General features: G+C 49.9%; 1 protein-coding gene across 1 annotated transcript in view; it reads right to left on the reverse strand.

Moving 5' to 3' along the window:
* The window catches only part of DLGAP3 (discs, large (Drosophila) homolog-associated protein 3), a 60,784-nt gene extending 47,037 nt beyond the window's left edge, over positions 1 to 13,747 (reverse strand). Inside the window, exons 1-2 of the mRNA XM_011995611.1 lie at positions 13,600 to 13,747; positions 13,255 to 13,363 (exon numbers count right to left, since the gene is read on the reverse strand). The gene's annotated coding sequence lies outside the window, so the exon portion shown is untranslated. The remainder of the gene's footprint in view (positions 1 to 13,254; positions 13,364 to 13,599) is intronic.
* Positions 13,748 to 14,470: the final 723 nt, after the last annotated feature.

Here is a 14,470-nt window from a genome sequence, read left to right on the forward strand (position 1 = left end):
CATGATAAATACTCACTAACGGTAGCTATCTTTATCATTGTTTCCTCCATTGGTTTACAGTGACATTGGGTAGGTCACTTAATTTCTCTGGATGACCATCTAAGACCAAAGATACTCACCTGGGGAAAAGATAAGGCATTCTTACTCTAGACTGTCCACATCTGGGTACCCAGAGATTCAGGTGTGTTTGACAAAGGCCAGTATCTCAGCGTTTGGCACAAAGTGATGCCTTGGGCCAAGATGAAGATTTCAAAAATCAAATTTTAGCCAATTCACTCCTTCCCCAGGAAGCTGTCTGGGAGAGCTACAAGCTGGACATGACGATCCAACAGCAGCAAAAGGTTAGAGTTGTTCCCTTGTGAAGGTCAGCCCTATCCAATCCCCTCACCTGGAGCCTATAAGGTCATCTCCACACCAGTTCCAACACAGTAGAACTTCCAGCAAGGAATTCTAGTGAGGCCTAGAATTCATTTTGCTGCTGTCAGCCTGGCTCCTCCACGCCGGTGAGAAGCCATGTGTGTCCCTGGGATCCCAAAGTTTTAGGCTTTGTCTACCCACCCCCTCTCCCTGTGTTAACCAACCAGTATAGACAGGATTGTGCCTCAGTTTCTCTGTCCAGCCCTTCACACTGGGAGCCCTAACACAGAGCCTCTGACCTGCAGCTCATACCCCTGATTATTCAACTGTGCCCATGGATAGGCATCCCTCTGCCCCCTCAGCCCCTGGTCTCTTCCTGCATCCAGTTCTGCCTGAGCCCCCCGACTGATTTGACACTGGCCTTGCCCAGATGCCTGTAGCAGGATCTCTGTAGTTGGACTGGTGTCCTAGTCCCTGGCCTCCCTCAACCTCACTACCCACCCCTGTTGCTGAAGACTTGGCATGCCTTGTATCCAACCCCACACCTTAGGACCCCAAGGGAAATCACCTCCTGTTCCCCTCACTACCCCAGAAAATGGAGAAGGAAGAAGGGGAAACAGAACGGAAGAAGGGAGGCTTGCCGTTTTATTCACTCATCTTTATTACTTTATTTAATCAAGTCTTCCTAGGGGCTTAGGGCAGAAATTTTACAGAAAATGGGTTTGCAGCTCCAAAACACTCAAGCCATTTAGGCAGATACAACTCTAAATCCATCTCCTGACCCACTGGACAGTGCTCAGCCTGTGAATAACCCACACTACCTATAATCTCTTTGAAAATCCCACCTCAGGGGGCTTTGCACTTGATGTTCTCTCTGCTGGAACACTCTGCCCCAGATATTCCCATGGCTTCCTCTGTCTCAGAAGAGACAGACAGGCCTATCTGACCACTCACTCCAACTATAGCTGAGCTGCAACCCTGGGTATGCTCTATATCACCTGCTTCATTGCCCTCAGAGCACTGATTGCCCTTTGAAATTATGTTCTTTGTCTATTGCGTGTTTATAGTATGTCTCCCCATAGTAGAACATAAGCTCCAGAAGGGCAGGGACTGTGTCTGTTTGTGTGCTGCAGCATTTTGAGTGTCTAGAACAATGCATGCCACTAAACGGTGTTTAAAAAAATACCTATTCTGTGAATGAATGTTTTCCCTTGCTGCCCTCATCCACTCTGCTCCTATGTACAACAGCCCACAGAAAGGACCTCCACTCCTTTCTCTTCAAAGGCTTTGGAGAGTCCTGGAGAATCTGGCATTAGAAATCCAGCCTCTATATCCAGGGCCTTGTTCATGATGTTTGTCTAGCCACTCTGCTTAGCAGGTAAAGATGGTGCTTTTCCAGTTGCATCTCGGTCTCCCCCAGATATGTCCCTCTGCAGAGCTCAGGGAAGGTAGTGGAGGGAGAAGGGAGAGTAAGAAGGAAAAAGGTGGCCCTCCCCATGCTGCAGAGAGAAAGAATGAGGCACAACTTTCAGGGATGGACTGCAGGAGCAGGGTTCGGGGTCTACCACCTAGTCCCACACAGGTCTCTTCACTCAGACTTGCTAGGCCCCAGCTCCCTTCCCAGCTAGGGCCATGTACCCAACAGGCATCAGAAGCAGAGTCTGGGTTTCCTCCTCCTTCTCCAGGGCTGCCAAAGGCGCTTTGAGACACAATTCAGCCTGATCAGCCTCACTCCTTCATGCCCCCTAATTGCAGCCATGGCCATCTGCTTCCAGCCTTTTCTCAGTTATCTCTTCCTTTTCTGTCAACTGAACCAATTCTTAGGCTATGCTGCCTTATCATTTCCACTTTTCCCCTCTCCTGAAAGTCTCTAGGGGCCTTCTTTGGGGAAGACTGCACAACTGCTGAAAGAGAGGACTTCTAGGACCAGAACTCTTCTATAACCAGAACTCTTCTAGGACCCTTGTTAGGGGCAGCTGGTGAGAAACTGTGGCTTCTGGGTCTTATGCTAAACTGTTTTGAGTTCATATCCCAGGTCCACCACTTACTAGACGTGTGGCCTCAAGGAAGCCTCTTTGCCTCTCTCAAGTTCAGTTTCCCAATTTTCAAATGGGAGCAAGAGTAACCCCTTTCTCACCGTGATGTCAACGAGGACTAAGATAATGAAGGTAAAGTATCTAGCAGGGTGCTGAGGGTTAACTATTGCTAACTAGGGAGAAACTACTTAAATGCATGAGACTTGGAGACAGGGAGAGGATCTCTAGACAGCTTTGGACAAAGGCTGTTACTATCCATACATGACTTGGTTTGGATCAGAAATGGGTAGTCTGAAAACTCATCTGTTTCATACATGTAGGAATTTCTGTTGGCCTGGGCTCCTTTTGAAGACCTCCCACACCCTAAGCATACCAAAGACAGCAGAGCAGTCCTGGTAGCCAAAGATGGTGGCACCTGAGAGGACGAGAGGACCTTGATTTGCAGACTCCCACAAACTCCTGTAGCCAGGGTTAGTGGCCTCTCTTCCAACTCCAGGGATCTGGAAGGGAAAGCCCAGCAACCTCATAGCTGGGTATTGGAGAGCCAATCATCCACCTCCATCCATTATGTCATAACCTATTTTATGACCATGAGCAATTTGTGTTATCTGCCTGAGCCTCAGTTTTCTCATCTGTAAAATGGGATCACAATACCTACCTCCTTAGCTTGTGGCAATGAGTAACTAAGCTGACCTATCCAACGCAATGGCACATATATCTCCCTATGTTGGCTTCTTTTGACTTTAGCACTAAAGCACCTTCTTTCATTTGCATGTGATTTGGGCTGCTGCTACCCTAGCCTCCAGGATGCTCCACACCTGAGCCTACCAGGGCCATCAAAGAATAGCAGATAGGAGTCCAAGCCCATGGCAGGGGTCCACTGGGCAGGAGTTTCTCAGCCTGGCCACACCGATGACCTTTCCTACTCTCTGGCCCAGGCATCTGGTCCCCTCTTTGTGTCCAGAGCTTGGGACTGCCTCCTGGATTAGCACATTGTCCTGTAAGCTCTCTGTGTGAGCTGGGACAGGGGCTTCTAGCAACAGGGCCTGAGCCCTCTTTCTGGGCCTTTCCCACAGAAGAGTCAACCACAGGAAGCCAACCACGAAGGCTGGCTGGTTGGCTGACTGCCAGGTTCACGTCGTGGCACCTCCCACCCCTCAGCTCTGCCTGAAACCCTGCCTGACCCTGCCCCAGCTTCAGGGATGTCTATACCTTTGCTCTCTCTGGGTTTCACAGAAGACAGCCAGGAGCTGAGAGACACAGCATGAGAGCACACAGAAAGAAAAGGCAGCACAGACTGCAAAACCCCTGTCCTCCCAACCTTAAACCCTCCGCTGCCACGCAGGTGTACTGTCTTCCAAGAGGCCTCCCCTACAAGTGCCCTCCCATCAATCCCAGGACACAATTGCCAGCTCCTCTTGGGTCTCATACCTCTATTCCTTCCCCACAGTGGGGTAAAGAGTTGTTTGTAAGCTGTGAGTTCCTTGAAGGCCAGGATTCAGGGGATCTATCGCTACATGGACAGACATGGCATACAGGAGGTGCTCAGTGAGTTCAGGGTCAGCAACTGAGCCATCAAGGAGTGCCCCACAGCTGAGGCATAGCGAAACGGGGAGAAACAGAGGGGAAAGGAAGGCAATGACTCCCTGCAGCTGGACCAGAACTTCCCAGCAGATAGAACTGCTCCAACGTGATGTGGCTTTCCTAAAGAGCTGGGAGTGTCCTGTCTGGGGAGGCATGCAAGCAGAGGACCGCTTTGCAGGATGGTACAGTGTGCATTCAAGCACTGAATACATTGAATACATTTCAGACCAGACAACCTCTGGTGCCTTTCAACTCTGAAGTCTAAGGTTAGGCTCCTGAATACCTACAATTGTCCAGACCCAGCGTTAAGTGCTTTAGATGTTTTTCTTCATATAATCCTCACAACTATCCTTTGCAGTAGACACTATCATTACTCCCATTTTATAGGTGAGGAAACTGAAGCTTATAAATGTAAAGAAAATTTCCCAAGGTCATACAGATGGTGGAAGAAGGATTTGAATCTCAGTCTGGGTCCAGGCCTGACTAAGACCCAGGCTGAACGAACACTTTCATTTAAAGTTTATTTTATTTATGTATTTATTTATTTATTTAGAGACAGAGTCTCGCTCTGTCACCAGGCTGGAGTGCACTGGCGCGACCTTGGCTCACTGCAACCTCTGCCTCCCAGGTTCAAGCGATTCCCCTGCCTCAGTTTCCCGAGTAGCTGGGACTACAGGCTGGTGCCACCAGGCCTGGCTAATTCTTTTTTGTAGTTTAGTAGAGACAGGGTTTCATCATGTTGGCCAGGATGGTCTCGGTCTCCCTGACCTCGTGATCTGCCGGCCTCAGCTTCCCAAAGTGCTGGGATTACAGGCGTGAGCCACTGCGCTCAACCTCAGAGCGCCTTTAAAGTAGCATGTCTCCCTGACCAAACTAGTCTGAGGAGGCCAATAGGTGGACCCCAGTGTGCCCTTTCTCATCACTCAGCCCCGGGAAACCTTCCATCTCTGTCAGTTTCCTCAGACACAGCTATACACAGCCCCAAGACTGCTCATTCACAAATTAACAGGTGTTCAGCCAGAGACAAATTACACAGCCACACAGTCATCCACACACAACTTACACAGCACCTGACCTCATCTATGTAGTCACTGTCACACACTATACACAGATCCACACAAACTTGTTCCTGAGAGGGTTCATACACCTCATGTGCATTTCCCTCTGATAGATCCTTTTTCCTTTTTTTTTTTTTTTCCCAGACAGGATTTTGCTCTGTCACCCAGACTGGAGTGCAGTGGCACTATCACGGCTCACTGCAGCCTTGACCTCCCAGGCTCAAGCAATCCTCCTGCCTCAGCCTCCCGAGCACCTGGGACTACAGGCATGTACCACCGTGCCTGGCTAATTTTTTATTTTTTTGTAGAGACGGTGTCACTATGTTGCCATGGCTGGTCTTGAACTCCCGGGCTCAAGAGGTCCTCCTGCCTTGACCTCCCAAAGTGCTGGGATTATAGGCTTGAGCCACCATGCCTATCCATCTAATAGACTTTGATGCTTGTGTGCATAGAAGCTGCACAGATACAACACCTTAAATACATGTCCACATGTTTATCCCCATATGACAGAAATACATGACCATTTCACAGCGCTTAGGCACGCATATCCGCTCAGGATCACTCACCAAATCCTCCCCAAACAAGAACTTTATCCATTGTTCCCAGATCCAGTACTACACTCAGGTGAGCCATGATGCTCCTTCTCTCTGGGGTTGACCAGGCCATCCAGAGAGGGGAAGAAGGCTCAGCCTGCCTGTGATGGATGGAATTAATCTACTGAGCTGGAGAAACTAAATAATTAAATCCCTAATCACCCCCCAAGCCAGCCCAGGCCAATATAGCTGAGGGAGGGAGGGGGCTCGGAGGCCCAGCCCAATATCCTAGAGAAAAGGAGGGGCTTGGGAAATGAGGCACAGGCAGAACCCTCTGGGGGGTCTCTCAGAGGAACTCTGCCAGCCAGGCATACAGACAGATAGACAGACAGGCAGGCATGGTTCTCCAGTGCCACAGGCTCCCTTTCCACATGGAAATGAAGCAGCTTGGGAAGACGGCCTGCCACCATCCACTGACACAGGGAGAGAGGAGGGGCAGAATCCTCCTTCCACCCTTCCGGAGTCCTTCCTGCCTCGCCTAGAGGGGTGTCCTGGGGGTCTATGGGGATGGCAAGCAGGACCCTCAGAGTGCCCAGGGTGGAGGCAGACAAGGGGTCTGCTCAATGCAGAGCTGATGTGGTCTCAGCCAGGCCTTGGCCCACCCCTGCCCCCCTGAGAACAAACTCAGCCTGGTGCAGATGGCAGGGGAGGACCCCTCCACACAGGTTCACCTGCTGCCCTTAGGAAGTGGGTCCAGCATGTGGCTAATAGGCTGAGGATGGGGCAGAGGCCCGGGCAGGGGGGCTCAGGAAATCAGCCGGGGAACAGGCCCCAGTCCGATTGGCTGAAAAGTGGGTCATTTTCCTTTTGAAAAATAGTGAGAAAATGGAGAAGTAGGTCGGGCTCTTATCCCCTCAGCCCCAGGCACCATCCCCGACTTGTGAGGTAAGGAGAGAGGGAGACGCCTGAACATGCCAAAGCCCCATATACCCTAGGACCCTGGCCAGGACCCCACAGTGCGGGAAGCCAAGGTCATCATTACTCAGGACATCCAAGGACATGCACACTCCGAGGCCAGGGCTGGAACACCAGCCCCACCCTGCCCCAGGGATCTGGGGTGAAAGGAGCTAGGGCCGGGGCCAAGCTAGAGGGGTGGGGGCTTCCGCACGCAGGACACTGAGGAACCCCTCCCATCCCCGTGTCTGCTGTGAAACCTCCTCTCCTCTCTTCTCCTCCCTTTCCTCATCGTCCACGTGGGCAGAGTCGTTGCCATGACACCGCGGGCAGGTGGGCGGCTCTGGCGGCTGCTTCGGCCCAACCCCCATGCTCACAGCCCAGGTGGGAGGGGAGCGGCTGCAGCACCCTGGCCCCTAGCCCAGATGAGAGAAGAGAGAGGCAAGAGGCTCCCACTACACCCCTAGAGCCTGGAAGGGGCTCTATCACTGGCCTCTCAGTCATGAAGCAACCCAGCCCCGTGCTTGCAGGTCTCGGGAAGGAAGTGCCAAAGAGGATCTTAGGCCTTGACCACTGCCCTCCACCAGAGGTCCCTGGAGTGGCATGGGGTGGGGCAGACCCCCAACTCCCACTTCCTCCTTTTCTTAGCAGCTATCTTCCCAGCTTTCCCCACATACTATGTCTTAGTCTCTTCATGCTAGCAGCTGATTGGTCCTGCCTGAGGTTTAACCTCAGTTGCTCATTTTGCCACACAGGCTCAATTCTCCATGCTCTCTTGGGAGAAAGGAAAACAACCAGGCTGGGCTCAGTGACTCACGCCTGTAATCCCAGCACTTTGGGAGGCCGAGGTGGGTGGATCACTTGAGGTCAGGAGTTTGAGACCAGCCTGGCCAACATGGTGAAACACCCATCTCTACTAAAAATACAAAAATTAGTCGGGTGTGGTGGCACATGCCTGTAATCCCAGCTACTCAGGAAGCTGAGGCAGGGGAATCGCTGGAACCCAGGCGGCAGAGGTTGCAGTGAGCTGAGATCATGCCACTGCATCCCAGCCTGGGTGACAGAGCGAGAGTCCATCTAAAAAAAAAAAAAAAAGGAAAGGAAAGGAAGCAACCAAAGTTGAGACACTCAGAGAAATTCCTCCCCTACTGCCAGACCACAAAATGTCTTATAGAAATGAGGATCCCTTCCTCTAGGTCTCCCTGTATACCTGAATTCACATCACAACCCTGGGGACAAGTCATTGCTAAGTCCATACTTGGCTAAGGCATCCACACCACCAGGGTAGAGGACCAAGAGTGGAGCAGGAGAAGAAGGGAAAAAGGGAAGAAGGGAAGAGGTTGGGGCCAGGCATTAGAAGCTGCCTGAGGATGCTGTCCCACCCCTACCATATCTGGCTTCAGGAAGTCTGGGCCATGCCTGAGCTTTCCATCTCTGAGCTCTCTGCAGCCATTCCCCTTCTCTCTACTCCTCTCACAGTCCACGTGCCTCTCTCCAAGTGTCTCTAAGTCTCTATCTGTGGCTCTGACCTCCTAAGACTATTCCCTTTGTTCAAGACCGGGCTCCCGACTCCTGTTCCCTACAGCAGGAGCCCTGCATCACTGACAGGGTGGAACCACAGAGACCCCTGCGTGGCAGGCCTCTGCAGCCTGGCTGGCCAGAATTAACATACATGGGATATTGGTGACAAGATCCAAAGGAAGGGAGAACTGCAGTCAGCATTAGCTGGAGGGTGTCGAGCCTGTCATGACGTGTTCATGACATACATACCACACATACACATAAAGACACTTTTACTTTCTTCCTTAGCCTTCCCCTACTAAAACAGCAGATGTGATTAAAGTATAAGCACATGCATGTATATTTGTGCACGCATGTGTTTGTAGATTATGTCTCCTTTTCTCCACCCCCACTGCTGGTGTTCTAGGTCAGGCCACTCTCATCCTAATTGCTCCCCAAAGCTATGACAACAGGTTCCTAACTGGTCTCCCGGCCTTGCGTCTTGCTCCACCTTGATCGTTTCTCCTCACTGGCTGCCAACTATGTAAAATTTCTTTATTCAACAAATATGTATCGAGTGCCTACTCCAAGCTGAATACTCTTCTGGACAATGTAGATACAGCAATGAACAAAACAGATGAAGCTCCTGTGTTCATGAAGTTTATATTCTAGTGGAAAAAGAGGGATGATAAGCAAATATATAAAATAATGGTGGTGGCAAGTACTGAGATCAATAATAATAATAATAATGGAGTGAGGAGATAGAATGACAATGGGCTATTTAAGATAGACTATTGGGGAGGTCTTTCCAAATACGTGACTTTTGAGCAAAGACTTGAATACAGTGAGGAAGTGAGTTGCCTGGATATCTGGGGGAAGAGCATTTCAGGCTGAGGGGAAAAGCAAGGGCGATTGCCTCCACATGGAACTGTGCTTTTTATGGAACAGAGAAGAAGCCCACGTAGGAGTGGCCCCTGAGATCCAGGAGGTAATAGGGGGCTTTGCACACATAGCACTCATGTTGCTCAGGATGCCCTACACTTTGGATTTCACTCTGAGTGAGATGGAAAGCAACTGGAAAGGAAAGATCTCATTTTACTCTGGCTGCTTTTTGGGGAAGAGTCTTTGGAAGTGGGGCTGGCAAGGGTGGAAGTGGGAAGACCATCTAGAATATTTCCTGTCACTGAAATACCTGTTCCCACAGTTGCTCACCTGGTAAGCACCTGTTCAACTTTTAAGCCTCAACTCAAAAGCCTCCCCTTCTATGGATCCTTTACCAAACCTTTCCCTTCCCCACTCCAGAGCCAACCTACCTCTCTTTAGGTCCCCAATCCCTCCAATGAACACTTAAGTGTACCTACCCTCCTTAACACTCTCCTTATTTGGTTCCAGGTCCTTCATCCTCCCAAGATTGCAAGTTATCAGAGGTCAGGGACCATCCCTAGTGCCCAACACAGCATGTGGCACATTAGAGGCATAAAATAACCACTGGTTGAATGAATGGATGCACTGGGTGAGGCACATGTGATGGGGAAGGATATGTTTGCAAGCTATTGTTAACCTGGATGAGTGAGATGCACAAATGTAGGGCCATGGGTTGTAATCAGACAAATGTTAGCATGTGCCCACATATTTCTGTATATTCTGTTCACATGTATATGTGTTAGCATGTATGTGCATGCTGACAAATCCCCATGTTGGTATAGACACTCCTGTAGATTTGTTAATGGATGTACATGTTAGAAAGTGCACCTATGTTGATATATCCCTATTATGGCACAGACAAGTAATATGCTCATGTACCTGTTCACGTGTATTGCTACGTGTTGTATGTGTGAGGCTTATGCACACACTTGGGCTCCCCTCTTGCTCACTATCCCTTTCATCCACTAGGCCCAACTTGTTGGATTTTGAAACCTCTGTAGCAATGTTAATATTTAAGTTCCCATCCGCTTTCCCCACAGACAGCTCTGAGCACCACAGCATCTGAACAGCCTGAAGCCTGGATTTCTTACTCGGCTATCCCCAAGGCCTTATAGGTTTTCCCTCTGCAAACTCCTTTCATATGATGGAGAAGAGCTGGCTCCCAAGGACATGAGAATTTGAGAGACCTCAGAGAGCCTACTTTCTGGAGAAGAGCTACAAGTAGCAGGGTGATCAAGTTCAAGGTAATGGGAAGACACTTTTGGGTAGCCCAACATTCAGTCAGAATTGGTCTCTCTCTCTCTTTCTCACATTTATTCACAGGTTTGGCTCAACTTGTGTACATATATTCATATGTGGTTGATACGGTACGTATATGCATGCCCCACATACATGCTCACATGCATGCTTACACTCACACATATGCATTACTGGATAAGCACACCACACACACACACAGACACACACACTAGTTTAATTCAGCAATTTCCTTCTCATTCACATATATACATGAATGCATACATAGAGTCATACATATATATACACACATTCACACTTATACAAATAAATGTGCTTATACACATATACACAGCATACTCACACATACTTATGGACATATACACAGTCATATACCCACTCACAGGCAGAAATACACATGCATGTCCATGGAGTCCCAGATCTTGCAGAGATATCCAGCCTCTCCCCTGGCTTCTATCCTGTCCACAAAGTTCGTATTCTCTCCAAGTACATCACAAGTTTGCGTTTGCTCTCTCCTCTTGCTAGTCTCCCACTTCTCTATTTGGAAAGTCGTTCCTGTTATCAATGAGATATACCCACTCCTGGACACATCCCATTCCCACCCACTCTCAGGGGGAAAAGAAACGTCACTTTTTTAAAAAGGGCTCTGTTATGCCCTCATCCCATGCCTAGAGAAACGAATATTTCCTCAGACAACCTTGGTAGGAGTAACAATAAAGTAGGTGTACCTCTTCAAACCCAGGAGACAATCCCCCCGTACACACAACCCCTTAACTCTAAAAAAGAAAGAATGAAAGAAAAGAAAGAGAAAATATCAAGGCCAAAGGCCTTCCTCCCAGTACCTCTGGGTAAAAGTCTAACACTCTCAAACTCCAAAACAGTTATTGGGGCAGAGGAAGAAACAGTAAGGAAATTAACTGTGGGCACTAAAACCTCCTAGGACACCCCTTTTCTTCCCTAGAGGGCAACTTCATGATGAGTGAACCCCTCCCTTCCCAGCCTGTGGGCCTTGCCAAGGGAGAGGTTAGACCAGGGGGCTTAAAAATGTAAAGGGGGTGACCTGGGCTCAAATAACAAAAGAAGCAAGTATTTTAAAAACAGACGCTGGGAAGGGAGCAGAGAGGCAAGCTGCAGACACCTCCTGGCAGGGAAGCAGTTGCTGGAACAGTGGATCAGGAAGAGCAGGACTCTCCAAGGGGCCAGGGAAAAGGGGGTGGACATCTAGCATTTCATGTGGGGGTGGAGGGGTGACTGCTTCAGGCAGGAGCAGCAGCTCCAAAGTAAAGTCTTATCAAAGCTGTTATGTAACCAAGGGAGCTGAGTGGAGCACAAACACCTCCCCTCCCCAAACAGGCACCCACACCCACACCCACCACCTCCCAGCACCCACAGCAGAGGAAAACTCAGCTCCTCCCAAGCAGCTAGAGAAGGCAGGAATCATCTTGATGAGTTACATCAAAAACATGATGGGTGAGGGGCTCCTTATGAACTACAAGTCACATCTGGGAAAGGATCAACTGGTTCAGTTTGAGGTCCCTAGATTCCTCTCCCTTTTCTTGAACTCTCTGCCACACCCAATTTTTGCCCAGTATTATCTGGAAACTGTCTCCTTCCTCTCCTCACAGGGAGGATCCCATTTGAATATTTGATTGTACTCTTGGGGATGGGAGGTGAAGCCACCATCAACTCTTCCTGCCTGTTATTCCCCTACAGACTCATCTGCATGTCCTGACATTTGGCTCTCATCCCCCTGGGATGACAAGGGAAGGGACCTTGAGAAATAACTCCTTGCTCTATTCCCTTCACGGTTACAAAGACAGTGCATAAGATACAGATACTTGAAATGACCCTGACTCTAAGTAATAAGGAGAAAGATATCCAAGAGAACTAAAGACTGAGATCCAGACCTCATCCCTCCATTTGAATATTTTTTACTCCCCCAGATCTTCCTCTTTTCCCACTGCCCTGTCTCCAGTAGCCTCCTCCTTCTCTTTTCCATGGCACTGAACAACCCCACCCACTCCTTGAATCTTTTGCTTAAAAATCTTCCTCCCCAACAAAAAGTATCTCCCAAATGCTGCTCTGAGCTAGGTTTGGAAATGGACAGAACACAAGACAGGCTTGCAGAATATTTCAGTGTCCCCTGTCCCAAATCCCAAAGTATGGTGGGCAAGGGAATATCAAGCGGTCAATCAAGTGATCCTGAACTCCTGAGCTGTAACCACCCCACACCTAAGCAGAAAGACCCAAGTTCCCTTAATCCAGAAGCACCTTGAGCCTGAATTTCTGGGCCCCAGTAGGTGAAAAGCTGGTATCAATATCTCTGAGCTTGTTGCGCTAAAAAACGTTCCCAGGAGATGAGATCTCACAGGCACAAAATCATTCTCCAACTCTACCCCAATAATAACAGTAGGATGGTTTTGGAAGGGAGAGGAGGAACTGAAACAGCAAAAGGGGAGAGGGGCCCCTTGGCGGAAGGGTTCCTAAATACCACTAACAACTGTGAGACCTAAAACATAAGAAGAACCCCAAATACATATTTCCATCCAGGGACTGTGCCCTTGGAAAGTGGGTCATCTGGGAGAATTTTTCTAGTGAGCCCTTCCCACTGCCCACCGCCTTTCCACCATCGGGACCAAACGAAGCCTCATTCAGCACTCGGGACAGCTCCGAAGGAGCAAATCCCCGCCGAGTCCCATTCAGCACCCGGGACAGTTCCCAGCGACATTCCCGGCCCCGGTATTCAGAAACCCAGGCTGCCAGGAAGGAACAGGCTTACCCCACCACACACCCTCTTTAGAACAGAAGCCCCTCTCCCCTGCCCCTCCCACTGTCGCTCCCATCCACCGGGGGCACCTGACAATCCCCCCCACCTTCCCTCTATGTCCCAAGAGAGAAAAGAAACCCAGACATGGGGCTTCCCTGAGCGAGCCTTGAGAGAGGACCCCACCCACCTTCCTTCAGCCCAGAGCCTCTCAACGCCACTCACAGCTGGTTCTAAAAACCACTTTCCTTCTTAATCACCACCCCAAAAATAAAAGAAATACTCACGTGGGGGCTTCCAGCCCTGCAGACAGATGTGGTGGGGGGAGGCAGAGAGAGGTAGCTCCCCAAACCCTGTTCTGAGCCCCCTTTCTGAAGGAGCCAGCTCCCATCTGGACTGGGGGGAGGAGAGACATGTGGAAGCACTGAGTGAGGGGAGGGGAGAGGGGAGAGGGGAAGAAGCAGGAGCGAGGGACTGCGGGGCGGGGGTGTCGAGATGGGGGCGAGGGAATCCTTTTTAATTGCATTCTCTCCCCATGTCTACATCAGCCCTGCAGGCTCAGCTCTTTAATATTTACACACAGGAAGAGGAGAGGATGAGAAAGAACAGAGAGTGAGGGGGGCAGAGACTACCTGAGCTCAAAGGGCATAGAAGCAGGGACCTTTGGGAGCTAGGAGCTTGGGTCCCCGACACCATCCCCAGCCCACTTCCACTCTGAGCTCTTGACTGGAAGGAAGAAGAAGGAACCCTGGGACCATTCTGTCCCTTTGTTAACAAGACACTTTGAAGCTGCATCAGAAAAAGATCAGATCCCCACCCACATACCTGGACACCCCCACAAACCCAGATTTCTTGGGTGCCTTATGTGCAGATGGTAGAGACAGTATTCAGGCACAAGCATGTTCTGAAGCTTGGAAGCATGTTTGCCTGTGGGCTGCTGTGTAAAAACACATGAACATGTCAGCTAGCATGTATAAGTTTATACAAGCGTGTTCTGAGTGTTTTCACATGTTAACAGCCCACGCAATCATATGCAAGCCTATGTAACCATATGTGTAAACCAGCTTCCAAGAAGCCTCCCCGCAGCTCTCCAGCTACAGTCCCAGGGACAAGGCCACCCACTTCTCCAGACTCCCTTATTCCCAGACCCCTCCCTCAAAGCCTCACTTTTTCTGTCTGTGACATGGGAAGAAGGGCTGGTAGGAAGAGATGCTGCATAGAGCCCAGGGGCCTGACAAGTTATTAGCAACGATGAGCTGGCAGCTCGTTACCATAACGATGGTGCCACTGCCTCACCCCAGCTCAAACCCAGACTCCCCAGACGGCAGGAGGCCCGCTGAGCCAGCAGCCTTCAGACTGGGGAGGGGCGGGGTGGATAAAGAGGAAATCAAGACATAATGCTTGCATAGTGGAGGGTACACAGCTGTTCTTCCAACCCCCACTGAGTGACAAAGCTTTGACTCTACCAAGTGGGAATGAAATCAGAATCTGGGAAGGTTTTCT

The sequence above is a fragment of the Mandrillus leucophaeus genome, unplaced genomic scaffold (assembly GCF_000951045.1).
Source record: "Mandrillus leucophaeus isolate KB7577 unplaced genomic scaffold, Mleu.le_1.0 Scaffold493, whole genome shotgun sequence".
NCBI lineage: Eukaryota > Metazoa > Chordata > Mammalia > Primates > Cercopithecidae > Mandrillus > Mandrillus leucophaeus.